Below are 26,750 nucleotides of genomic sequence, written 5' to 3' on the forward strand. Positions count from 1 at the left end.
GTGTCTGTGGTCTATAAGAATACCATCTCCCTTACCAGGATCCCTGTCAGAGAACTGGCCTATACTGAACATGTGTACCTACACCTAAGGACCAAGGAGAGACTGGGACTTCTGTTGGTGTACCGATCACCCTGCTGCCCAACAGAGTCCCTAACTGAGCTGATGGTTCGGTTGTGGAGTTGGCATTAGAATTGCCCAGGTTGTTGGTGGTGGGGGACTTCAATTATCATTTTGCGACTGGGTTGTCAGGAGCAGCTCAGGAATTCATAGCAGTCATGACAACTATGGGCCTATCCCAAGTGGTCTCTGGACTGTTGCAATATGCTGGTCACATACTTTGGTCTTTTGCTCTGATCATGGTGGTGTTCCATGGGTGAGGACTCCTGTCATCTCCCCATTGTCATAGACTGATCACCATCTGGTTAAGGTAGGACTTGAACTGCAACCCACCTCTGCAGGGATGAAGGGCCTATTAGGTTGGTCTGCCCAAGAAGGTTATTGGATGCAACCGGATTCCAAGAAGTCTTTGAAGGGTTTAGAGTTGGCTCTGATAGAGATTCTGTTGATGCTTTGGTGCAAACATGGAATAATGAACTCACTAGAGCAGTAGATACAATCGCTCCTAAGTGTCCTCTCTGACCTGCTTCAAAATGAATGAGAACTACAATTAGCCGTGGTTTTTTATTTTAATTTATTGGGCAGGTCCTAATCATCATTGAAAAGTCAGACAAGTAAGTCATGACTAGTAAGTCCCATTAATTTGAATGGGACTTAGTTGTAATTTAGTCTGGATTCTGCCCATTGAATTTTGAGCTTTTAGATGACTCTGTGATTATTTCATTTGCATATAAACATGATAATAAGAACCAATCATACATCAAACTGAAGAACAGTGGCTGACATCCAGACTAAGTCTCTCAGTAGTACTACTCAAGAGTTACTCTAAGGACCACTTAATTTCAATAGGAGTTTCAGTGAGTAACTTAATCAGGATGTCAGCCAATGAGTTGATTTTAAACATACAACCACAATGTATGAAAATCTTGATTAATTATGCTAACTTTAGTCTCTTATCTTAAAGGAGCCAAAACACATTCTGCACATTAATTGAGCGTAGTTTCTACTCCGGTAATTAATGCATATATTTTATTAATTTCCACAAAATTATATCTGCAAAAACTTACGGTATCTTCTGCTACATATGCCTTTATAATATCAATAGAGATCTACTGGCAATCGTATCTCAAAGCTCTTCTAAATATCTTCTAGAAAATGTTTTCAAAGTTTCCAGAAATTAGGCAGTGGCATCTTCAGCAAGTGGAAGTTCAGCTCATGCAAGGTGCCTCTGCTCAATTGCTGGAAATTTCCCACCCCTGAAGGTCCCCACACATTATCCCACACCTCATTCTAATGGTCTCTCTGTTGGAGATGGCGTTCCAGTGCGACTGTTCGCACCAACTATCCTAATGACCACTAGGGGCATTGAGAGTATAGGTAGTGAGGGTCCCCTTACTTGTCCCTGCTTTGCCTCTACTTTATGACCCCTGCCTTGACTCCTCAGGTATTTCTTGTAGCGAGTCAGTACTACTTCCTTTCTTCTTGGAGAGCAGATGGGAGCATCTCTCTCCCCCAGCTTCTATTCACTATGTAGCTCATAGGTCTTTCATATGCCAAATGTAATTAACCTAATAAATCTTATTTACTTTATACTGCACTACAATCTCCATGCTTGTTCTTGTCTAACTGCAACAGTACGGCTCTGCACTACTTCGTAACTGTAGTGGGAAGCTTCCTCTTGGTGCTTTGCTAAACAACCACAAATTACAACATTCTCAACCCTCAGAAGAGGTTTTCCTTGGGCCACTGGGGGCTGTTGTTGGAATCAGACGAGGTGAAAGTTCTTTTACGTTTGGTGAGTTTGCTCAAGAAGTTGGATCCTAAAAGATGTTCTTATCCAGCCTCTTGAGCTTATCCATCAAACGTGAATGAAATATCTCTTCTATAGCCCACAACTCAGCACTTTCAGCCACAAAATGCTAAATATAGCACTGATTTTCCAAAATGACAAGTGCAATTGGGAGGTGATGGTCATATAGATTTTTTTCTACCGTAAGCAATTAACTTTAAAGTAGAACCAATACCTCTTCAGACATATATTTTCTGAGTCCTCCCTACCCCCACCCCAACACAACGCTTTTATATAACTGACTTTTGGCAATTTTCTTTCCCAGTTATTATCCAGTGAAAGCACTGAAAGAAGACTTTTCTCTTTATACAGTTCAGAGGCTTTAAAAAAGGGATTTCTGATATTAACTGACTACCTTTGCTCTTTTGAAACAAAACTTCACACAAAAATGAGGAAACGAGGGCAATGGTCTTAATTATCTAAAGATTCTTCATCTATATTTAAACCAAATAAAGCCGTGTTAAACATATTATTAATCCCATTCTGAGCAGTTATGGCTGATATTTTCCTAAAATATAAACTTAATTTCCAGTGGCTTGTGAGTTGTGGGGTAGTTGGCACTAATTCACCACCCCCACCCACAAAACAATGGGGTCAAAATGAACACAAGAAATGGAGGTGTGTAATGAAGACATTAAAGAATCTAAGCACTTCAAACTTCCTAAAAAAATAAAAATAAACTAAGTACCCCAGTGTGTGTGTGTGTGTGTAGTTGGCACATGGCAGTTGACAGTTGACACTATCCAATAACAGTCAAAATGAACAGAAGAAATGAAGGTGTGCAATGAAGTTATTATACACCAAAGAATCCAAACAATTGAAAAATAGTGACTGCACATTTTGCTGCATAACTCCACTTCTACAAGGGCCAGAGCTTAGCTTTTAAAAAAGCTGGGGGTCCATGTTAGGGTTAGGACAGGGTGACTTTGAATCCCCATTAATGGTGAAAATATACAAAATCAGTAAAGACTTAAATAAAATCATTAATAATCAACCAAGTGCCCTACTGCCTTGAAGTTTGGGTGGTAGGTAGAATCCATGAGGACCTACCGAACACCTAAATTTGGTGCGCCTAGCACCTTGATAAGTGGCCCAAATCAAACCAAATCAAATCAAATCCAAATTGAATCTGGGGTGATTTGTGGGGACAGATTTAGACACAATACAAATCAGGGATGATTCAATTTGGGCACAAATTGAATTTTAAAAAATCAATTCGTGCACATCCCTAGTTATAACATTAAATTCTGTCCTATATTGTGCATGTGAGTTAAGGCCATTAAATGTCTATACAGTGAGGACAACAGTCTTCAAAGGAGGGAGATGTGCAAAGGCTAAAAGAGGAGACTAGGATCTGGAGTCAGGCTTTAAATTGCTATAACTTTAATCTTCATTGAACTTCATTGGTTTGTGTGGCTGTAGATCTTTATACTCAGTGCCTTTCAGTTTTTGCTAAGATATATTGCTTCTTGGGATGAAACCATTGCCTGCCTCAACTTATTCATCTCCATATTTGTCTCAAGTATCAGATTTTAACCTATAAGCCTGAATTAAAACTTACAGTAATAATATTTGTGAGCAACAATAAAGCTCACTATTAAATTAGAATGCTAATATGAATGCTACCAAAGCTGAGATATTAAGGAAGCCTATTTGCCTAATATTTTGAGGCTTGAGGCATATTTTGAATGACTTATGACATGAAATTATTGGAATTTGAATACCCCCTTGAAAGAGAAGACCTGGATCATGGGAGTCCACATTTCACTAATACTTTTCATTGCATGTTACATATTTTTATTCAGGTGTCCTAAAACAATCCATTATTGCATATTAAGCTTCTATTAACAATGGCTGACATCCAGCTAATTTACTCAGTAGTACCACTAGGGAATTATCCTAAAGGACTACTTAATTTCAAAAGGACTACTTAGGAGTGATTTATTCTGAATGTCAGCCACTGTATGCTACACTTCACATCAGTGTGAAGAACATGTTACTCTTTTCATACTTTCAACCACTCCACAAGGCAGAACATTACTATTCGCATTCTACAGGTAGGAATTGAAGACCAGTGGCTTGACTGCTCTGATCTGACCTCAGATGTGTCTCTTCCACATCCAAGTACACAATTATCTAAAGCTACCCTTCTGAAAATCTTCAGCTTTGCTGAAAAATAATTGGTATAGAGAAAGCAATAGTTGCTTGCTAATAGTCCACTCTAATAGTGTAATTTAATAAGGTAACTGAAAATGACCACAACCATGTTGGCAAACATGTTGAGCTGTTGCTTTAATGCTGATATGATATTGCTCACCAAGAAGTTTTCCTGTCCACAAGGCAACTCTTACATATTATTCTCTCACACCTTTACAAGTCCGTCTGTCCATCCATCTTCAAACTACATAGCAATAGCAATAGCACTTACATTTATATACCGCTCTATAGCCGGAGCTCTCTAAGCGGTTTACAATGATTTAGCATCTTGCCCCCAACATTTCTGGGTACTCATTTTACCAACCTCGGAAGGATGGAAGGCTGAGTCAACCTTGAGCCCCTGGTCAGGATCGAACTTGTAACCTTCTGGTTACAGGGCAGCAGTTTTACCACTGCGCCACCAGGGGCTCATTTTCTCATGTTCTTTTTAAAAGGATTCCAAGTAAGAGAAAATGACTTTTCTCTGCTTCAGACTTTGAAGAGCCCCTGCCAGTAACCACTGACAATACTAGGCTAGATAGACCAATGGGTTGACCAAGTATCAGGCAGTATCATATGTTCACCTTTCCCTTTTAAACCACTTTGCCTGTGTGCATGGAACAGGTGTCAAATGAAAACTGAGCAAACAGTAAGCAGTAGACAAAGTCTGGAGAACCTGCAATATTTTAGCTAGGAGAGAGAAAGGCTATACACATGATCAGCCAAACTCAGGCTAGAGCAGCCCAGCCTGGGTTGGGCTGCCTGTATGCATGACCTGGATCAAGCCCGATCCTGGTGCTGCCTTCATGGGTAGCCCAACTTTTAACCATGGCTTTTAACCAGGGTTAAGGGCACAATTGGGCCCTTAACCTCAGCACCGGGGTTGTGTGTATGCTCAGGCTACATGCGGCCCAAGTGCAATATCTTTGCATGAGTGCAGTGTTAGTCTTGGTGTCAGCCCATTTTATTTATTGATACGGTAGTAACAGATGTTCTTCTTTGTCACACACAACTAGTTGTTTCAGCAAAGGACAAGGGAGCCTTTGCAGTACTTGGATCTACACTGTCATGTTCTAGAGTGGTCCAGATATGTTATGTGTTTATGCGCCTACTACTTTCTAACATTTTTAAATCATCAGTGGTGTGCTACCTGGTGTACACAGCACAAAAGTAATAAAATCCAGACTGAGAGCTTTACAAACCTAAGTGAGATAGGCAGGTTTAAAAAAAAGAAAGGAAATTGTGAGAGAGAATAGAAAGTGGTGGAAATAGAAATTGATCTACTTAGTATAATAAATGTTCATGCCAGGAAATATTTAGTGTAACACTAATATTTAGTAAAATAAATGTTCATGCCAGGAAATATTTAGTGAACTAGTAGTTCAAGTAAACTACATATTTTGATCACACTCCCAACAACCATTTGAGGTAGGTCATTTCATCTGTAGCCTAGCATCACATAGAAACATTTCTGCCTTTGTGAACTTTTACAATACTTTCCATAATGCAGAATACCTGCACATCACTCTGTTGCCTTTGGCATAAATTTAGCGAATTCCACAGTCAGTTAGGCCCCTCATTTTCTTTTAGCACTCTTACAGTAAAGTCAGTAAACATTAAAGCTTATCCTTTTACTTTGAATATCGAAAGGGAAAACAAAAAAGAAAAAAAGAAAGCTTTACGGTGACTGCCGAGTCATCTATGTGCCTCTAGTCTTTGTGAATATATGGAGTGTGTGCAAATGTGCCAATAACCAATGTTCCTTTACATTACTTCAGTAACATCTTTACTGAAAGACCCTCTGGGGAAGGCAAACTGTTCAGCAGAGCTTCAGAAACATTCAGTTCAGAAACAAGCTTAAGATTATAGAGAGAAGAAATCAAACTTACCACACTCCATTGAAAGAGGACACCATACACATACAGGCAGCTATGAGGGAAAAATCCAAGAACATAACCTACAATACAAGAGCATACTGTCTCACAAGTTACCAAGTGAATAAGAAGACAGAGGGGAGGATAGTATACAACTGCCAACAAAACCATGGATGAGAAAGATGTTCAAAAGGCAAAACTATCCTCTCTCCAAATTTTTCTTCTTTAAAATTAAAACACAGCAATCTAGATAATACATATTTCATTGTATTATATATTATTTATTTATTTATTTATTTATTTAATTTATATACCGCCTAATATAAAAATCTCTAAGCAGTGTATAGAATTAAAACATAAAACATAACACAATAAAAATTCTTAAAAATATAAAATCATAATAGATAAAATACATTATTAATAATAACATTAATTTTTTAAAAAATATGTACACATGTGTTACATATTTTCTAAGACACTCTATATACATACATATTGACGCACTGTTTCTCTTATACTGTAGTTCATCTGTCAAAACCAAATGTAGAGTTACATGTACAGGAGAACCTTGTAATCCAATGGGGGTTCCATTCTGTCTGTGTGTGGAGTGGGGCAGATAGCACAACCATGGACAATGGGGCATTCGGGCAATGGGAATCAGGGGCTTAGGTTCCCTAGCCAGTTAGGTTCCCTGGAGAGCAAAAACATGCAAAAAAAGGGGGGGGGAGAAAGTGGGATGAAATGGTGGGCATGCCCTACCATGCTCTGGTACCAAGCTTGGTACGAAACTATTCAGCAATGCCCCCACTAATGCTGCAACATTCATTTCCCTTCACACACAAAAATCACATTTTTTGGTTGTTGCTTTTTTTACAAAAACAAGCCAGAAAATGGCTCCCTTACTCAAAATGGTGGACAAAAATAATCTCAGAGGTCATTTCTGCCCACCCCTGACCTATTGATAAATGAGTCATAACCCTTTTTTGCCATTCCCCCCCACCCGCACATATACTGACATTGGGTGCCAGTTACCTGATCATGGATATGTGAAGCCACAGATGTCGAGTCAGTGGATAATGCAGCTCTTCTATATCTCTAAGTGTATTTCTGCATTAAAGTAACCCTATTAATTGTTTACAGATTCCATTGTTGAGCTATATCTATCTCACGTCTCTATTTCAAATATTTAATCAAGGACCCAGAATTAGTCTCCCAATGGACAATTAATGATAACTCAGACTCTTTCAGGTTTTTGTAAAAAAGCTATTTAGATTCTTGAAGTAGTTATAAAATGATATGTCAGTTTTACCTCCTGTTTTACTACCAATTCTTTCATACAATCTAGTATAATGATTACAATGACTGATTTAATCTCTTATTTTATCCACAACTTGCTGTCAACACTTTTGTATTTGTGTGCAGGCTGACCAAATATGGACTATATCAGCCTTTCATTGTCCATATCTCCAGTATTTAGGATCTATTTTGACTGATCAACAAGTAGATCAAGGGCAGTATTCTAAATATGGCTGACAAACAAACCTAACTATTTGGATAGGTTATGTATTATATATGAATACAAATTCAAGAAATATTTTTAGACCGCTTTTCACCAAAAGTTCCCAAAACAGTTTACAAATAAATAAATAAATAAATAAATAAGATGGCTCCCTGTCCCCAAAGGGCTCACAATCTAATCGACACCAGCAACATCCGCTGGAGGAATGCTGTGCTGGGGATGGATAGGGCCAGTTGCTCTCCCCCTGCTAAAAAAGAGAGAATAACCACTTTAAAAAGGTGCCTCTTTGCTCAGTTAGCAGGGGGATATACTATTATGAGACAGTTAAACAGTCTCCTGAAAAACCTAATTGTTTAACCACTAGTTAAACAACCTATCATTTGTTCACCCAGGCTTTTAATTAGATATTGTTTTAATTGTGTTTTAATAGTTTTAACTTTTTAAATTTTAATTGTTGAAATATGTTAATCTTTTTATTGGTTGTTTTTATTATCTTGTAAATCGCCCAGAGAATTTACGTTTTGGGCAGTATAAAAATATGTTAAATAATAAATAAATAAATAAATATTTGAAAAAGAAAAGGAAATACAGAATATACAGAACCTGCCAAAAGGGCATTCTATCATGTTACCAGAAGGGGTGATAGAGTACATTTCACATTGCTGTAAGAAAAATCTAAACTGTATTCAAAGATTATGTTGTACATGCATACAGGTGATCATATGCATGCACAAGTTTTTGTGCATGTGTGATTGTACATGCATTCATTTTAAAAGAGAATCTAGATACAGGTTCCCTCAAATGCAGAGGATAGATAGGGCGTGTACTACTTATGTGCCCTGAACTGTGAGCAACCACTAAGAGTAATCATACATTCTCACTGCTCTGTACATGCAAATGCTTTACACAGATTGTACGTGTGTTGAATTTAACATGAATAGTCCTCTACAGTGCTGAATAAATGTTGTTTTACAAAGACAAGGTGCAAGCATCCTATATAATAAGATCCCTGGCGTGCGTCCGTGTCTCGGACGAAGGATGGTGTCTGCGTCCATGTCTCCCTCGGCCGTTCTGGGCATGCATGGAGCGCGTGCGCAGAAAAGCCGAGGGAGACAAGGACGCAGGCGCAGGCCGCCATGTTGGCCGGTTGGTCGGCCTGGCCGCGGGGAGGCCAGAGGCGGCGGCGGCGGGTCCGGCCCGGCCGCGGGCAGGACAGAGGCGGCAGCGGGTCCGGCCTGGCCCCGAGGAGGCCAGAGGCAGCGGCAACGGGACCGGCCAGGCCGCGGGGAGGGCAGAGGCGGCAGTGGCAGGCGACACTCTTGGCGGCGGGGGCGGAACCGGCCTGTCCATGGCGAGGCCAGAGGTGGCAGGTCCAGCCCGACCGCGAGAAGAACAGATGCGGCAGCGGCGGGTCCAGCGGCGGGGAGGCCAGAGGTGGCGGCGGCGGGCGGCACTCTTGGCAGCGGTGGCAGGATTCTCTACCAGGCCTCCCACAGCGACGGCGGCACGGGGAAGCCAGAGGACGCGGTGCATGTGAAGAGCCACCGTCCCCTGTGTTGTGCAATGAGGAGGCTGCAGAGCGGGGGTGGCCAGGAAGGTGCTATACACCTCGCTCCGGAGAAGGAGGAGGGAAGAGCTCTCCCTGCCCCAGAACATGGGCCGCCAGCTACTGTGATCCACGGTGAAGCCGAGGACTGGGCACCACTTGGACTCATCCAAGCCAACAGCCCGCTGCCACCGCAACGTTGGGAGGAAAGAAGCACCTTGGGAACCGACTGGATGTGGAACGTGTGAAGGAAGCAGCAGGCCTGATAAGTAGAACTTTCAAAATGGAGGGGGAGGGGGAAGGGCAAGAGGGAGTGGAGTGGGGGGAGGGGGAGGGGCAAAGGTGAGTGGGGGATGGGTAAGAGGGAGTGGGGCAGGGGGAGGGGAAGGGCAGGAGGGAAGGGGGCAGGGGGGAGGGCAAGAGGGAGGGGGCAGGGGAGGGGGAGGGCAAGAGTGAGTGGGGCATGGGGGAGGGGTAGGGGCAAGAGGGAGGGGGGCAGGGGGAGGGGGGAGGGCCAGAGGGAGTGGGGCAGGAGGAGGGGGAAGGACCAGAGGGAGTGGGGTGGGGAGGGGCAAGAGGGAGTGGGATCGGGGGAAGGGGAAGGGCAAGAGGGATTGGGTTGGGGAGGGGGGAGGGCAAGAGGGATTGGGTTGGGGGAGGGGGAAGGGCAAGAGGGAGTGGGACAGGGCGAAGGGGAAGGGGAAGGGCCAGAGGGAGTCGGGCAGAGGGAGTTGGGGGGGAGGGCAGGATGGACTAGGGCAGGAGGCTGAGAGAGAGGGGAGGGTGAGAGAGAGGGGTAGAAAGGGGGAGGGAGGGCAAGAGAGTGGGGTGGGAGGGAGGGGAAGCCACCGCCTCGCCCAGAGGAGGGCCAGAGAACGCAATAGCAGTGTACTTGCGCCCGTTAATTTAATGGGCTTAAAGTTACTAGTGACATATAACACTTGTTTGTAACATGGAAGGAGAACCATTCGGTATTCTTGCAGAAAATAAATAAAGCAATTTGTCTGCAAATAATGTTTTTATCACTATTTTGCTAGAATATTGATTTTGAAAAGACTTGTGAGTTTCAGTGATTTTGTTCAAGGAAGAGAAGAAGTAAGAAAAACACATTTATGGAATGGTTGATTATTTCTTACTGAATGCTCGGCAAACACTAATAGGAACTGTTAAGCAAAATGTAAGAGTAAATTTATGTTTCTTATTAAATCGCATATAAAAGTGTTCAGTTAAAAAATACACAGATGCAGCAAGAATATTAATTTTGCTGAAGCAGCAAAGCTATGCACTGAATGGTTTTTATCTTGAAAGATACATAATTAAAGAACATTCTCTGCATAGATAGATTACTTTATTATGACCAGAACCAACAAGTAGATAGCAATCAACAGCAAAATTAACGTTTTAAAAAGTTAAGACTAATTATACTACTCATCATCCTAAAAATCTATATGCTATGTACTCATCATCAAAATACTTTATCTAAGTAGAAGCGCTTTACTTCTTAAAATGTTAGTTATAATTAATATCTTAAATCAACTCCTGCCTGACCCTGCAGGTTGGAGCACAGCATCTGGCCACACTAAATGTTGTTGATGGATTCCATTCTGCAAGAAGAAAGGAGGTATAAAACTCATCTGATCTGCCTGGCTTATTCAGTAAAAGAGGGGCAATAAAAGTGATGTGAATATCCCGAGAGAATGGACAATATAAAAGCACATGCATCACAGTTTCCTCTGTGCCACATTGGCATTTCCAGTCAATAAGTGGAGTTTTCTGATATCTGCCCTCAAGAATTACAAATGGAAGTGCATTGAAGTGTGCCCCTGAAAATGCCCTCTGCTGGCTCAAGATTGTCAGACTAGTGAGATCACTGGCTGGCTTAAGATAGTTCAAGAACCCACCAGGGCTGTTACTACTAGTGGCCAAGCTTAAACCCTTCTGTCATTCACTACCTTGGACACGGTGCCTAATAATTTGTTTTGCTTTGTCTTATCCCAAGGAGATTAAGAAATTAGGAGAAAACCCATATCTACCCAGTTTATCCTGCAAAAACCTTCTCGAAGTAGATTGAAAACTGTCAGTCAATGTGAGTGGTGCCAGGCCAGCTGGGAAGAATATTAATCTTAAACAGACAGAGCCAGCTCCTGGCCTCTACCTTAATCAGGCTTGCTTCTAATCGCAGTGCAGCATTATGTACACATCTTGCCACTGAGAACACAGCCCTTAGAAATTTAGATTGCATCACTTCCAGTTGAGTAAAATTGTGATATGTACAGAGCTGAGCACCATTGAGTTATGGAAAGAAATGACCCCCTCTAGAATGAAAACATTTGAGGATAGCAAGGGCACTCCTTTGGGCACTGGCTGTTACCTGCTCAATCTGGGCCTTCCAGGAACTAGGCATGTGCGAGGCAGCTTGATTCGAACCATGGTTCGAATTGAGCTGGCCTGCTTTGGCCGGTCCAAGTTCAAATTGGCCTGGCCCCAGTTCTAAGAACCGGTGCGGGAGTGTACTTGTAAAGGGGCATCTGGTGAGGATTCCCCTTTACAAATAAAGGGGGCATTCCCTAAAGGCTGGGGTGAGGGGAGAAGGGTCCACTGTACCTTAGCTGAGGCCAGCAGAGGCTGGCAGTGGAGGCAGTGGAGACACCGACGGCAGAAGTGGGTGGCAGCGGGAGCTCCTCCAAGCCTCCCACCAGCCTCTTGAATGACAGCCTGGGCTGTTTGCAGCCTGGTTCGGGTCTCCTCTCTGTGCATGCGCAGAGGCTATTTGTGGCAACATGCAAATCATGTGGTAATGCAAATGGCCTCCGTGCACGCACGGAGGCCCAAACTGGGCAGCAGCCAGCCCGGGCTGTCATTCAGGAGGCCATTTGCATTACCACATGATTTGCATGTTGTCACAAATAGCCTCCATGCATGCACAGAGAGGAGACCTCACAGGGAGCTTGTAGGAGCTCCCGCCACACACCCCCACTGCTGCAGATGGCTCTGCTGCCTCTGTTGCCAACCTCTGCTTGCCTCTGCTAAGATATGGAGGACTCTTCTCTCATATGGAGGATAGGGAATGGCCCTTTATTTGGTAAAGGGGAATCCTTATCAGATTCCCTTCTACAAGTATACCCCCAAACCAACCTGCAAATTGGTTTGGCCCTGCTTGGTGGCCAAACCGGACTGGATCCAGTTCAGTTTAAATCTGGTCTGGGTTTGAATAGAACCGGCCAAACACATCCCTACCCAGAATCAGTGGCTCAGAAGACAACCCCCAAATATTTATAGCTCATCACCTGCTCTATTGGATTCCCACTAATCTGCCATTTATGTTTAGTCAGCCTTTTGGCAAACATCAATATCTTGGCCTTGTGGAAATTTATGTTCAAGGGTTCTTCTTTGCAAATCGTGGGCCAAGGCCCTGGGGGCTCTTCTCATCCCAATGGGTGTTCATGAGGGAATAACCGCAACATCAGCATATCGAAAAACTGATATGGGGTTTCTTTAGCTAGTTTAGGGGGATGGAGATAGGATTATCAAGGCAAATTACCAGGACATTTATATAGAAATTAAACAAAAGGAAAGCAAAGATGCACCCCTGCTTTACCCCCTCTGTGTTATTACAGCATCAGACAGCTAACCTTGTGGTTACATATTACCCTTGTGGTTACATATAACCTTGTGGTTACATATTACCCTTAATGTAGTGTTCTTGTGAAGCATACAAATAAGTAGTAGTGGCCACTGAGCAATGTAGGAAGCCTCAAACTTCCTCCAGAACCTAGAGATTGAATCAAATGCACATTTCAAGTCAATGAAAGCTGCACAAAGGGATGACTTGGTGGTACTTAAATATATCTTAGCCAGGTGTTGCAATACCAGTTCTGATCCAAGGTAGACTGGCCTGCTCTAAACCGGGGCTATTCCTCCCTCAGTATAGTGTCTTACTCCAAACAATCTTCTAGTTTCCCATAAGGGTGTTACCAGGCTGTGGGCAAGGCATCAGTATGTCTCCAGGGTGGCAGCCACTGGCCACAAACTTCAAAGTGTTGTCCTGAGCTGCATTTTTGGAATGGTCCGCTCGCACGGCAGGGGAAGGGCATTTAAATCCCTTTCAATGCCATGCCAAGCCCTAATTCTGACAGCAATTGTACCACCGCCCTCGTAATAGCCCTGTAACAAAACTGTATCACACAAGAACAATTTCTGGCAGGGAATTTGGGGGGGGGGGCTATTTTCCTGTTACTTGGGAATGATGACTTGCTAAGAGGGAATATGAATATGAGGAAGGACAAAGGGCCCTGGGTTCTGGCTTCCTATGACCAAGGATGCTCACAAGGCCTCACCTTAGCAAAGCAGTTCATGGAGACCAAACCACACTCCTGCTTGCCGCCAGGGGGATAGCACTCTCATGAGAAGGCCAGTCTACTGGGAGGACCTTATGCTCACAAAAACCTTCGGTCTTCTATTGGACTGAGTGCTCATGAGTTGAGCTAACCCAACAAAGGGGTCCCCCACTTGCCCCGGTTCTGATTGGTTAATGATAGAACTTTTGCACAATGACTCCCTCCTGTACAGGGAGGCATTTGATGCACCCAGAGGAGATTTTGATGCTCCAGGTGTCTGGGCTTAGCCAGGTGTAAAGACTGAGGAAACCCTGGGAATGGAGACAGATCTTTTACTCTCATTCAAATTTCCCAGGTTCAGACTGGCATTGTGTCAGATGCAGATCTGCCACCATGTGGAAGCCCTTTCTCCACACTGTCATCTCAAATTATTTTTTACATTTTTATCCCATCCTTTCCCTGAGGATATCAAGGCACTATACAAGTTTCTCCCCCTCCCAATTTATTATCACAGAAACCCTGTGAGGTAGATTAGCCTAAGATGGCAACTGGCCCAGGGTCACCTTATATGCTTTATGGTTTTGAGGATTTGAACTCTGGTTTCCCCAGTCCATGACTGATGATTTAAGCACTATACCACTCCAGCAGAGGGATACACAGGGTCCCTCCATGTGACAGATGCCAGCTAATAGGAGTTCCATTTTTACTACAGAGTAAGTACCAGGAGACTCACAAAAACAACTCATGGTAGCTTCATCTTTAGCAAAGCTCATGTTTAGCAAGGCTAACTATGTGTCACATAATTTGGTTGAAATATGTTGTCGTTTGCACATAATTTCTATAATTAAATCAACTGTGGTGCTGTAAAATGGAGCCATCTGCTCAAACCCTTATTACTAGAGAAACAACATGTTTCATTTTGTAGAAATGCTTGAGAAAAAAAGAGACTCAGAAGGATAATGTATTTATTAAATAAATGAAGATGTCTATGATGTCAGCTATACAAATATACTTTTAAAAAGTGTAATAATTACTATTAAGAATAATTCCCAAACTGCGATATCAAAAAGAAATGGCAATGTGGCCTCTGAATAATGAGTTCAAGAATTTTCTGGATTAGTTGAATGCATCTTGAGTATCTTCCAAGGGTTTGACCAGAAGGGATGCAGTGCCTACTTAGTTACTGGCATGCTTCATATTTAGTTCAGCCATTAAAAACTAGAAAGCCCCTGTCATTACCACTCAAGTGGTTTATATCCCCATTTTTCTTGTAGATGATCCCAAATAGTCCATTTGCAGATACACCGTGTGTTTATTTATTATTATTATTATTATTATTATTATTATTATTATTAATTCGATTTCTATACCGCCCTTCCAAAAATGGCTCAGGGCGGTTTACAAAGAGAGATAACAAACAAATAAGATGGCTCCCTGTCCCCAAAGGGCTCACATTCTAAAAAGAAACATAAGACACACACCAGCAACAGTCACTGGAAGTACTGTGCTGGGGGTGGATAGGGCCAGTTACTCTCCCCCTGCTAAATAAAGAGAATCACCACGATAAAAGGTGCCTCTTTGCCCAGTTAGCAGGGGTTATGGGCCAGTTCACATGACCAGTTCACATGATTTATGGGCCAGTTCACATGATCAAAGCAATATGTAGTAAGTTAGGAATCTGAAATTCCCACAGTGCATGCACTCCTGATTTCCAAATGTGTGGATCTGGAAATGTTCAGTGATGGTAGCTTGGTAATGTGCCAACCACACATTTACCTGGCATAGTTAATCTAATTTTTGAATTACAGCTATTGACCCCAGGTAAATGTCAGGTTGGCTTGCCACAGGGATGTGCACAGAACCTGAACCATACACTCCCATGAGGGCAGAGGGATCATTTTAAGGTGCAGGGAAGGCACTGCCTGTCTGCCAGCTCCCACCCCACTGTTTCCCCCCCGCTGGTGCTCTTCCAAAAAGTGGGTGTGTAGGGCTGCAGCATGTCTCCTTGCAGCCGGGATCAGCATCGCCATGCAAACAGCTGATGTGCATGCATGTCAGCCATTTGCGTGGCGATGCTGATCCCGGCTGCAAGGAGACATGCTGCAGCCCCACACACCTGCAGTGTCTCCCCTGTGCCTTAAAGTGACCTCCCCCCCCCGAACCGGTTCAGCACTCCTAGAATGGAGTGCCAAATGGTTCTGTGCACATCCCTACATCATCAAACATTTCTAGGCCCACACAACCAGAAATTGGAAGTGTGTGCCCCACAGGAATCTCAGTTCCCCACTTACTGGATATTGCTTTGTTCATATGATCCAGCCATATTTATTTTTAAATTATTCAAAACAGCACCAAAGGTTTTATGCACCAAAGGAAGCCATGTGCTTGCTGACATCACCAGAAGCTTTTGGAAACATCAAAGGAAATGGTCAGAGGTGGATCTACATCACTGGAAATAGTTAGAACCAGACCTATGGCCTCACTCCAGAAGTCCTGCCCCCTAACACACCACCACTCTCAGAATATGCCCAGGTGTGCGCTGAAGGTAGGCATGTGACCCTTCTATGAACATGCCCCATCCCCCTTGGACTAAAAGGAACAAGTTTTAGCACTGAGAAAGGCTTGATGTTAGATGACTAACATCATCTGCCCTTTCTGGCTCTAACCTCTTCGCCCCGCTTTATTCCCAATCCTTGTGGAAACCAAGGACAAACAGAAGGCTATGTCTGCTACCAGAAGGGATAGAAGGGATTGTCATAGGAGATTCCACAACCCCAGTTCTTCCCCTTTGGAACCAGGGATATTTTTAAACCTCCTCCACCGTCCACGCAGAAGACTCCAGAAACCCCAACTTTAGAGGCACAGGGCGATATCAATGGAGATGACGCTTCAGAAGGCCTTCCAGACCACAAGGAACAGAACAGCCAACAATGCTCACCAATACAATATATGACTATGACTCAGGTTAATAGGGGATAAGCTCTAGTACTTTGCCCTCACGTGGTTGTCCACCACCCACGATTTATGGGCTCTGGGCACGGTGTCTTGGGGTTATATTTAGAACTCTCTCACCACACACCTCAACTCCTTCTTCATCTCCCCATGCTAGGGCAACGGGCCCATAGCTCAATGGTAGAGTTTCTGCTTTGTATATAGAAGGTCCCAGGTTCAATCCTTGGCATCTCCAACTGTGGCTAGAAAATATTCCTTTTATAACCACAAAAAGGAGGAATGTCTTCAGATGAACCTGGCGATTCAACATCTTATCCAGATTCAGTCTATCAAACCCTCACCTTAAACACTGGATGCTCAGGCATCTATTTGCTTCTCTTCATGCTGCCAAGAAGGACGGGCTCTGGCTAGTGGTGCTGAACCTCACATGCCTCATCAAATTCATCAAAAAGGAGTTCAGGATGGAATTCCTTCGGTCCATCAAAGAGGCTATACTTCCAAATGTCTATCTCGCATCAGTGGACCTCTCAGAGGCATACCTTCATGTCTCCATCCTTCTGGAACACAGGAAGTTCCTACATTTTTACCTAAGTCAGCCACCATTATCTATTCAGAGGTTTCACTATCTTCCAAGAGAAGAGCCAAGATGGTCTACGCCATCTTTCCTCTCCAACACGCTACATCAGCAAGCTGGATGCTTCTTGATCTGATCCTGGGGTTAATGATCACGGCCAGGAAATGTATCCTCTGGCCGGGTTGCACTCACCCCTGCTCCAATGACTCCATCTGGCCTTCCAGGACACTTTCATGACTGTGATCCTATGACCACTGGGCTTCTCAAGCCTATTAAATAAATCCCTCGAAGGGTAGCACTCCCCAACCCTCAAGGGCTGGGGGAGCAGTCTGCGAGAGTCATCCAGCACTAGGACTGTAGTCTGAGGAGAAGAAGAAGTCCAACATCAACTGGTTAGAGTTGAGAGGGGCCACACTGGCTCTTTTTCACTTCCAATCAGAATACTGGACTGGCATGCCCTCATTCGTATGAACAATACCACCACCTAACCCCACATCAACCACCAGGGCAACACTTAACTCCAAAGACTTGATGAAAGAATCCAATCATCTTCTCCAGTGGTGGAGAGGCATCTCCCCTTGGTTACCACAGAACACCTCAGCGGGGTGAACAACCTTCCCCACACTGGCTAGACTGCCAGCAGTGGACCCATCGGTATGGATGTTCCATCCACAGCTCTTCCATTAGGTCACCATCTGCCCGGGCATTCCACTACTAGACCTCCTCATGTCTCCTCTCAACAAATACCACATTTCATTTCAAGGTTCCTGACTTCCCAGGTGGAGACCACAGATGCCCTGATGTTCCCCTTGGTCTCGTGGTCTCCTGTATGCGTTCCCTTCAACAACTAGTCTCCCTAATGTAACCAGGAAGCTGTACATGGAGGGATCAGGAATCATCCCAATTGCTCCTCTCTGGCCTTGAACGGTGTGATTCACGGACCTAATCTACCTCTCAGTCTGGCCCCCTGGCACCTCCCTCGTCACCCGGACCTCCTGTCGCAGGGGCCCAGATCACACCTGGACCCCTATTTGACCCAAGTTTGCACCTGGAGGTTGGCCACAAGAAGCTAAGGGGTGAAAGAATATTCCCAGCAAGTTCAAGACCCAATCATAGCTTCATGCCGTCCATCTTCTCAATGTATTTACCAGGCCACTTGGGCAGCCTTCTCTTGGTGGTCCTGCAGGCATCGCCATGTCCCAGTTTCAGCAGAGGCTTTGGAGGTTCTGGTTTTTTCCTTCTACCAGGTGTAGATTTACTTCTCAAACCATCCACCCTGAAGAGCCAAACTCCAGCTTTGGCTTTGGTCCTAGACCTTTCAGACTGGGGTACCCAGTCTCTCCATCTACTCAAGGTCCAAAATGCCCTTACGTCTCCACCCCTTGAACTCTTGAACTCCATTCCTTTGGGAGCCCTCTCCAACAATACCCTTTTTCTTGTAGCCATTCTTTGGCCCCCAGAGTTTTGGTACAGTAGGCCTTTTTGGTCCGTACGAGCTGTGTCTTTTTCTACTGGACGCAGTGGTCCTGAGATAGGACCGGACTTTCTTGCCGAAGATCAATATGGGTTCCGTCGCTTCCAAGAAGTCATTCTACCTTCATTCTGCACCAATCCGCTTCACCACAGAGGTAAGCTCTGACATAACTTGGACATCCTCCATACCTTGAGTTCTGACTTCAACATACAAAAGAGTCCAACTTTTGGACTCCCTCTTTGTCTCTGATTAACCCCATAGTATGGGCTGTAAGTTGTCCAAATCTACGTTGGCTGCCTGGATTAAAGCCTGTATTAAACTCGGCTATGAGTTTCAGGAAGGACCCCTCCCCTGCAGGGACCACGGCACATTCCACTCATAGCACGGCTGCATCCATGGCTCCTTTTTTCTACTCTCACTTCCCTGTCGGATTTTGACAAAGTGGTTACATGGTCTTCTATTTCTCCTATCATTTGCTTCATTTCAAGTGGCTTTTGGCCATAGCATGCTCCAACAATCATTCTAGACATCCTGTCCTGCCATCTTCTTTGGGTTTACTGCTTGGGCAAGTCCCATTACTGCTGAGCTCCAGCACAGGGGGAAAAGGAACATTGGTCTTACCTGTGAAGGGTTCTTTTTCCCTGTAGCTGGAGCTCATCAGGCCCTCCCAAATGGCAAGTTTGGAGGCTATCTCATTTTTTCTGTGTTTATAGTTGATGGAGGGTCAAGTTACCTTTAGGAAGAGACAATTCCTGATTTTTCTTGTTGGTTTTTTCTCTGTCCTCAGATTACTGTATTATCAGTCTCTGCCTATTTTTATTTTTGAGTTTTTTGTTCTTTAGCACTATCTCCACCTTAGGTCACAACTCTTCACTACAGTCCCGGAACTGGGGATCAGCACCCTCTGGTGAGAGGAACTAGCATACAATTATATCCGGCCTGTCTCGAGCATGCTCAGTGGCTGATCCCATTACTGATGAGCTCCAGCTACAGGGGAAAAGAACCCTTCAGAAGTAAGACCAATGTTCCTTTCCCCTTCCTCAGAAGCTGATAGCTCCCAGGGCTATATCCTTAACATGGGTAACCAGATTTAAAACTGGCACACCTTCAACAGTAAAAATAACCCAACAATAAAACATTTTAAAAGCCTGACAAGCAAAGCTAGTCAAGTGGCAGAAATTTTTTTACAGTTCGATAAATGAAAAGCAGACAAAGACCAAAAGGATCACATCCCATGAAGTGATCAGCTGTGTCAAAGACCTACCAGAACAGCATGATTTTAACCAGCTCCCTAAATATGGGAAGAGATAGGGCCAGGTCTTCCTCTTTCAATGCAAGTTTTGAGATTATACAAGAAAACTTGCAATGTGCCTAAAATGTAATTGGAATAACAGAAGTTATTTGGACAAACATGCCAAGTATATTTTTGATTGTGCGATGGAATTTCCATTTATAACTTTTGTATGGAAAAGTTCAATTGGGTTAAAGTCAAATATCCATGAAAGTCAAAGCAACAGTTATATAAGCAGGTAGAACACTCAAGACCAATTGCTCCCTGTTTCAGGCATTAGCTAAGTTAGTTTTAAGATCTCAGCAAGTATTGTGTAATTTGGCTTTAAAGTTCTGCTATTGATTTTCTCTACATGACAGTAACCAATTTTGGGAGGCTTTTAAATGATTCTTGCAATTACAGAGATGTTGTTTGAGAGGTAGACTGTCAAAGCACTTATGAGCCAATGCAAGGCTTTTATGCTCCCTGTGTAGCCACAGTTAGGCTATGATGAGTCACACCAAGAACAAAGACTTTTACAAAACAGACATAGCTACCCATAGAAATCATTTCATGTGACCCCCGCCCCTTAAATAATTCCATGTCTATTACATTATCTCACGATAAATATGCCTGGCACCTAAGTAGCTGTTGCTTTTTGCTACATCCATGCCTGTATTATGAAAGTGTGCTGCTGCCTAACACAGATGTTTCGATCCGGAGGCAGCCATTTTAACCATGACAGAGAACAATGGAGTGTGTTGCTAGGAAACCACAGCACATGATTTCTACCTCTGGATCAACCAATCCCATCGCACATCGGCCTGCCCCCCAGAATTCCAATAATGTGAGTGTGCGGGGCATTATGAAGATCTCCCATCCCCAATATCACCACAGTCTTCTAGCTGTGGCTGCAAGCAGTCACAGCTGGTAGATGATCAGTAAAACATCATTTCGGAGAGTGGCTCCATAGGCAGGTTTGCCAGCTCAGTGCCACCAGGACTGGGCCTGATCCTGGTGGCACACATGAGGATGTAAATCCGGGCTGGGCTTCCTTAGCCTGGTTTTGCACATGTGTATGAATAGCTTCATTATATAAGCCACCTTCAGACATCATGGGAAACTTGAGGCTAACTCACCTCAGGTTTTCCTGATAACGTCCAAATTATCAGAACCACACTTGCAGCACCCAACCACGGATCCAGTTTCTCCCCCAAATATCTGAATGAACCCTCAGTTTGTAATAAGGTACACTTGCCAAATCAAGGCTCTGGAGGCCCCAGTGTTTCATCCAGATTGGGCAACACAGAAAAGCTATGTCTGTAGGTGCCCATAGTTTACATATAATCCGCTGTGAAGCCAGAATGGGCACTGTAACAAGGAGTCATAATTAAGGGAAAGAAAGAGTCTCCTTCTGGGATCCTCCCTGTGTTCTGTTGTTGATTGGCTCTCTGGGTGATCCTAAAACTTCTGTTACTCTCCTTCCTGTTCCTGTCTCAATGGTTGTGTGAATCAACCTGATTTTGCACTAGCCTCTAAGTGCCTTTGGGGTACCAAGTAAAGTTCTGTTAAAACTTCCACCAGTGTTTGCTCCTTACTTCCCTCTGCATCAGGTTGGACAACTTCAAAAATTGGATTGAAAGTTATATACAAAGCACGTTTGAGATTTAAGTAATAGCATTTCTGGGCACCCAGGTGCTGACAGGCTGGTGGGAGCAGCTTGCTCACCATTGGCCTGCCCCCAATCCCAGACTCAGATGGGACGTACCAGTCTCTCAGCAGATAGTTTGGATCCCATTCATTCCCTTTAGCTACAACAGTTAGCTCCACTGCTCAAATCACTATGCAGCTGAGTAACAGAGGAGAATACAGTGTTGGTGTAACAAAATAAGGAGAGTAGAAGAGAGATATCTGAGGATTTACATACCCAGAAATATTGCTAGAGACTGCCTTGACAAACCAGACTGAAAGCAGCCATGAGAGAATCAGGTTGGACTGCTCTCAGTAACCCGAGGAAAGGCTGAAGCTTCCTTAGCCCAGCGTTAGAGCAGACATTGTGGCCATTCACATGACTGGGAAGGTGGGCAGGGGGCAGGCGGGGGGAAAGGCTGGAGCAACTCAACTTCCCCCCAGATGAGCCCAGGTTAAGAGCTTGCTCGAGCCCTGAACCCTGGCTAAGAGCTGGGTTTCAAAGCTGGGCTAGGCGGCGCTGCCCCACTCGGATCAGGTCTTATTCTGCTGGTTCCCACATGCAGCCTAATCCAGGCTGGGCTTCCCTAGCCTGGGTTAGGCTGTGCATGAGAACAGCCTCTTTGTTAATTTTAGTCCTCATTGCCTCACCATCAATGCAAATAATGCTATTTTATGTGATATTTCACTAAAAAGAAATGTAATATTTGTACATTCATAGAACCAGCGCTGAAAGGGTCCAAGAGAACATCTAGACCAACTTCCCGCTGTAAAGTACTCACCAGGTCTCTAAATCAATTAATGCAATTCAGACTGCAGTGTGGTAGAAGAACAGAGCAAGTGTATTGCAGAATGGTACCTACGAGATAAATCTCTCTAGTTGATCCACAGAAACTAGGCAAATTCTCCACATTGCAATATCTGAAAATGTAAGCCTCTCCTCCTCTTAAAAATCTGATCTGGTTTTGTAGTCACACTATCATTCTACTAATTAGATTTTTATTTAATAATGTCAAACGATTAAATAACCCAACAACAAAAAATTTTTAATTGGAAACACTGGACTAAAGGCAAATGATGAAGCAACTTTGCTGCAAGTAAAAAGTTTGAGTTCGGTTAGTGCGTGGATGGGAGACTGTGAACCCTGTGATCCCTGCACATACCACTCTGATACTCCTACAGAAAAGTTAGAATATAAATCTGAAAATACTGTCATTTCAAAAGGAGGCACACTATATAGGAAGCTTTATTTACACTATGAAATCAGATGGTAATATTCACATTAGTTGTATCCTGAGGTGGCAGTCTGTGAAAGGAGGATTTTTGCTGATTCCCTGTTCCTGCTGCAGTGCTCCATGCCATATGTCAGTTTGCTTCAGAAGGTTCCTCAAGCCTCAGGAGCCAAATTATGTGGGACACAGGGAGCTGCAGCAGGGCGAAGGATCAACAAAAACCACCTCTCCCCGCTTGGTTTAAAACAGGCCCCCCCCAGATCTTTTTGAACTACAACTCCCATAATTCCCAGCCCCAGTGGCCAATAGCCAGGTATTAGGGGAACTGTAGGCCAACATCTGCAGGAGGGCCGAAGTTGAGTAGCCCTGCTTTAAAGGAAGTTATTCTGCTTGTTATACCTCAGGATATAACTCAATATCGATATATTTCATTCTCTAAGGCATACCCGTGGCTAATCCCATGCCTGGCAGCTCTCGTGAGCATTTAGAGAGCGGCCGGATAGGGTAGCCACAGGATGAGTGTGAGAGGGGAAATGGCAGCAGTGGTAGTGGCCGGCCAGCTGGCCAGCTAGCCAGGGCGGGTGGGGAGACAGGGCTGAAAAAAACGGTGATGGCGGGTGGACGGAGGAGGCAGGGATGGTCGGGGACAGGAGAAAAAGGAGGCAGTAACAGGGCAAGGAGGAGGCAGCAGTGGGCAGAAGAAGGAAGCAGCAACAGGAGGGTGGGGGAAGGAGGAGGCGGCAACGGATGGGCAACAAAATGGCAACAGTGGGGTGGGGGGGCAGGCTGCAGCGACAGGCAACAAACTAGAGGCACAGATGCGCTGTGCCTGGCCCAGCTAGTTTTCAATACATTCTTTACTGATTTTCCCATGCTCATTTTTGAAAACCCTCCAAGATAATAAAAAGTTCCATCATTTTTAGCTTCCACCATCTCTGACACAGATAAACCTATTTGATAGATCAAATATTAAAGTGCCTGATTAAAGATGTGGAGTCATTTTTATTGCTCTCAGGATGACAGTAAAGCACTTCAGTAACTTCTCTGATACATTTCAGGAAGATGTGGTTCAAGTGTTTGGTTGCTATGAGTTCTGAAGATAACATAAAAGCAATATATTAACTGAGCTTTCAGCATTATTGTGTTGGGCTCCCCCCGCTGTTTTTTGTTGTTGTTGTTGTTTTGCTTGCTGCAGTTTTTTTAGTTTGTTGTGCTAAAGGAGAAGATTCATACTTTTAAAATAAAAAATATTCCTTTAAAATAAAAATGGTTCTTTAATTAATTTAATAAATTCAAAATGTTTATATGCTATTTTTCAACAAAAATGTTCTCAAAGCCAAATATACCACATTCCTATGCATTTTTCATATTTTCTGTTCTTATCCATCCCACTCCTCCAAACTTTGTCATATTTCAATCCCTAAATCGTATATTGTCTTGTGGTGTTTTACATGTTTTCCTAGCCCCTTAGCAATGGCTGTGAGGTGGGGTTTTTACTTTGAAATGTAGAATAGTCTTATAAATGATTTTCATTCTAATATCTGTCTTCCAGGGAGATGTTGCATTCCAGTGTGCTCTTTATAATATTTTGAAAACAGCTGCCAGGCTGAATTTGGGTATGACCATGAAATGGAAAACTGTCCTAAATGGCCACCTTTCATTCTAAATTTCAGTCTTCTTGGCATAACCCATTTTTCATTTTACTCCCCTCTTTGGAAACAAGTATGTGAGGGTGGGTGGAATCAAGCTGGTATCATGCTCTCTAACACACTGCACAGGCAAAAACTGGGTCACATTAGTACAACCACAATTCTTATAACTAGGATTATTTTCCTAGCTTCCTTTTCACCCAATAATATATTTGACTAAAGTCTCCACTCTGCCTCCTGCATGCATTTACTTTGCAATTGCTTATCTTCCATTTATTTTAAAGTTATAAACACATTTGTTTTTGCTATATACTAGAAAACACAATTGTCCTAAAATTTCAACAGTACATAGGGCCCTAATGTACGTCCAAGTTTGACCCTGTCTGACACTGTCCCTGGCAACAACAGCATGTTTTATTTTACAGTCAGTTCTGATTTTAGCTGCCATAACTCATAGGAAGCTAGATGAGTGAAGTTTGCAAGGCCTCATTCAGTTCCGGCAGACTTGAAAACGGATGTGAAGGTTGCATTTGTGTTTGAGGACGATATTTATAATATTCCATTCTACAAGGCATCTATCACATTGCAATATGGTTTGCATTTTCCCTCCTGACGTTGGAAATGGAGAAATACGGTATGCCAGGAACATGGCATGCTACCTAAACAAAAAATATTTATAACTCAGTAGTGGCATACTGTTTGAGTTTACCTTGTATCTGAGCTATTTTACTTATATCTGTCCATCTCTGCTTTTAGCTTCAGCTCTTGCTTCAGAAACATCATTGTTTGTTGCCATGGTAACATGCCCTACTCCATCAGACAGTTATGTAGAATTTTAAATCAAAAGTTTGAAAGGTGTATGTACACTTTCAGGGACAGAAAACGAAGAATGAAGATCTGCAAATTACTTTTCTCCAGTAGCCTATAACTGTAATTGCAGCATTACAGTCTAATGGATGATTTCCTAATAACAAGACCAAGATAATTGTTTATAACTCATTCACACACACTATTTGCTTCTATATTCCAGTAATATTAACATAGATCATGACAGCATCATGGAAGTGTCCCCATCATCAGTAAACAAATAATTTAAACATCAACAGAAAGTCATAGAAATCTAGATAATGTGGTGCCTTTTTCAATACATTTGTAGGAATTATGATCAATGAAGGCTGTTGTCGATCCTATGCCACAATATGATATGAATTTCATAATGGAAAAGACCATGATATGCATCTCTGAACATAGTCCTGGTGTTGGAGATCATAAATCATTTCCAATGATTTATGCATCTCAGAGTTAATCATCTTGAATTGTTAAAAACAATCATTCTAAATGTGGGCTTGTAGATGACTGTACCGCACTGCATGAAATATATATTTTTTTATACATTCATTATGTTTTAGCCATGTCATCTTGACGCCTCTGGCCATGTCATCTTGACGCCTCTGGATGGATACATAGAACCTAATATATTCATCATGCTTAAATCTTATATTAGTTTATACTTGGCTGTAAAGCAGCTGAAATCTGGTTTAGTTTTAAACCAATATATAATATATAGTAAATCAGGCAGAAATTCATCTGGGGCATCTCTAGGATGCTGGATGCATCCCTTCCTAGCCCAACGTCCAGCTGAAAGACGAAGACAAAATGTGGGTACACTGAGCCTCATTTCTACAGCCAGCATAATATACCATTCTATACAAAATCTTTACAGCTTATATGACATGGAAGTTAAGATGGGCACCTTAACCTGGAATTTCCATGCTTTTTCTAGAGCATGAGTGAAAATGTAAAGCATCTTAATTCTCATCTTAAACAGGAGGTTTTTGGATGACTGCATGAGGCTATTCCCACAATCACTGGAAAGTGGGCTAAGGTAGCTTAGCCCACTTTCCAGTGATCATGGGGACCACTGGGTTTGTGGGTGAGCCTGGTGCTCCAAAGGCAGCTAGGCCTCCCCTTAAATGGGGTTAATAGAGTGGGTGCTCTGTTAACCCCATTTCCCTGCTTGTGTACCACTGTGGCGTATGGTGACACATGAGTAGATCTCTGACTGGGAGGTCGGGGGTCCCCTCCAGAATCCTGGGACTTCTCGGGGCTGAGCAGCCCCTGATCCCCGCAGCATCCATCGGCTCTGTGACGGAGCTGCCAGTCATGTGGGCAGCCGATCCAGCTGCCCAGGGCTGCATGTTGGATCATCTGTGGGGAGAGTGGGCTAAACCCACTCTCCCCGCAGACCAGCCAGAAGCTTTTCTCACTGATTGTGAGACGAGCGTCAATATATAATATAAACCATATAGTAAATCTGGTTTAAATCATATATGTATTTGGGGGATCAAACACCATGCCAGTACCCCCAGTGAATTGGAGTGCAGACTTAGAATATTTCATGTGGTCTGGTACATTTTGGTAAGATGCAAAGCTAAATCTTTTTCCAAATAGTAGTTTATTAAGTAGTTTATT

This window comes from Hemicordylus capensis, chromosome 4 (genome assembly GCF_027244095.1).
Source record: "Hemicordylus capensis ecotype Gifberg chromosome 4, rHemCap1.1.pri, whole genome shotgun sequence".
Lineage (NCBI taxonomy): Eukaryota > Metazoa > Chordata > Lepidosauria > Squamata > Cordylidae > Hemicordylus > Hemicordylus capensis.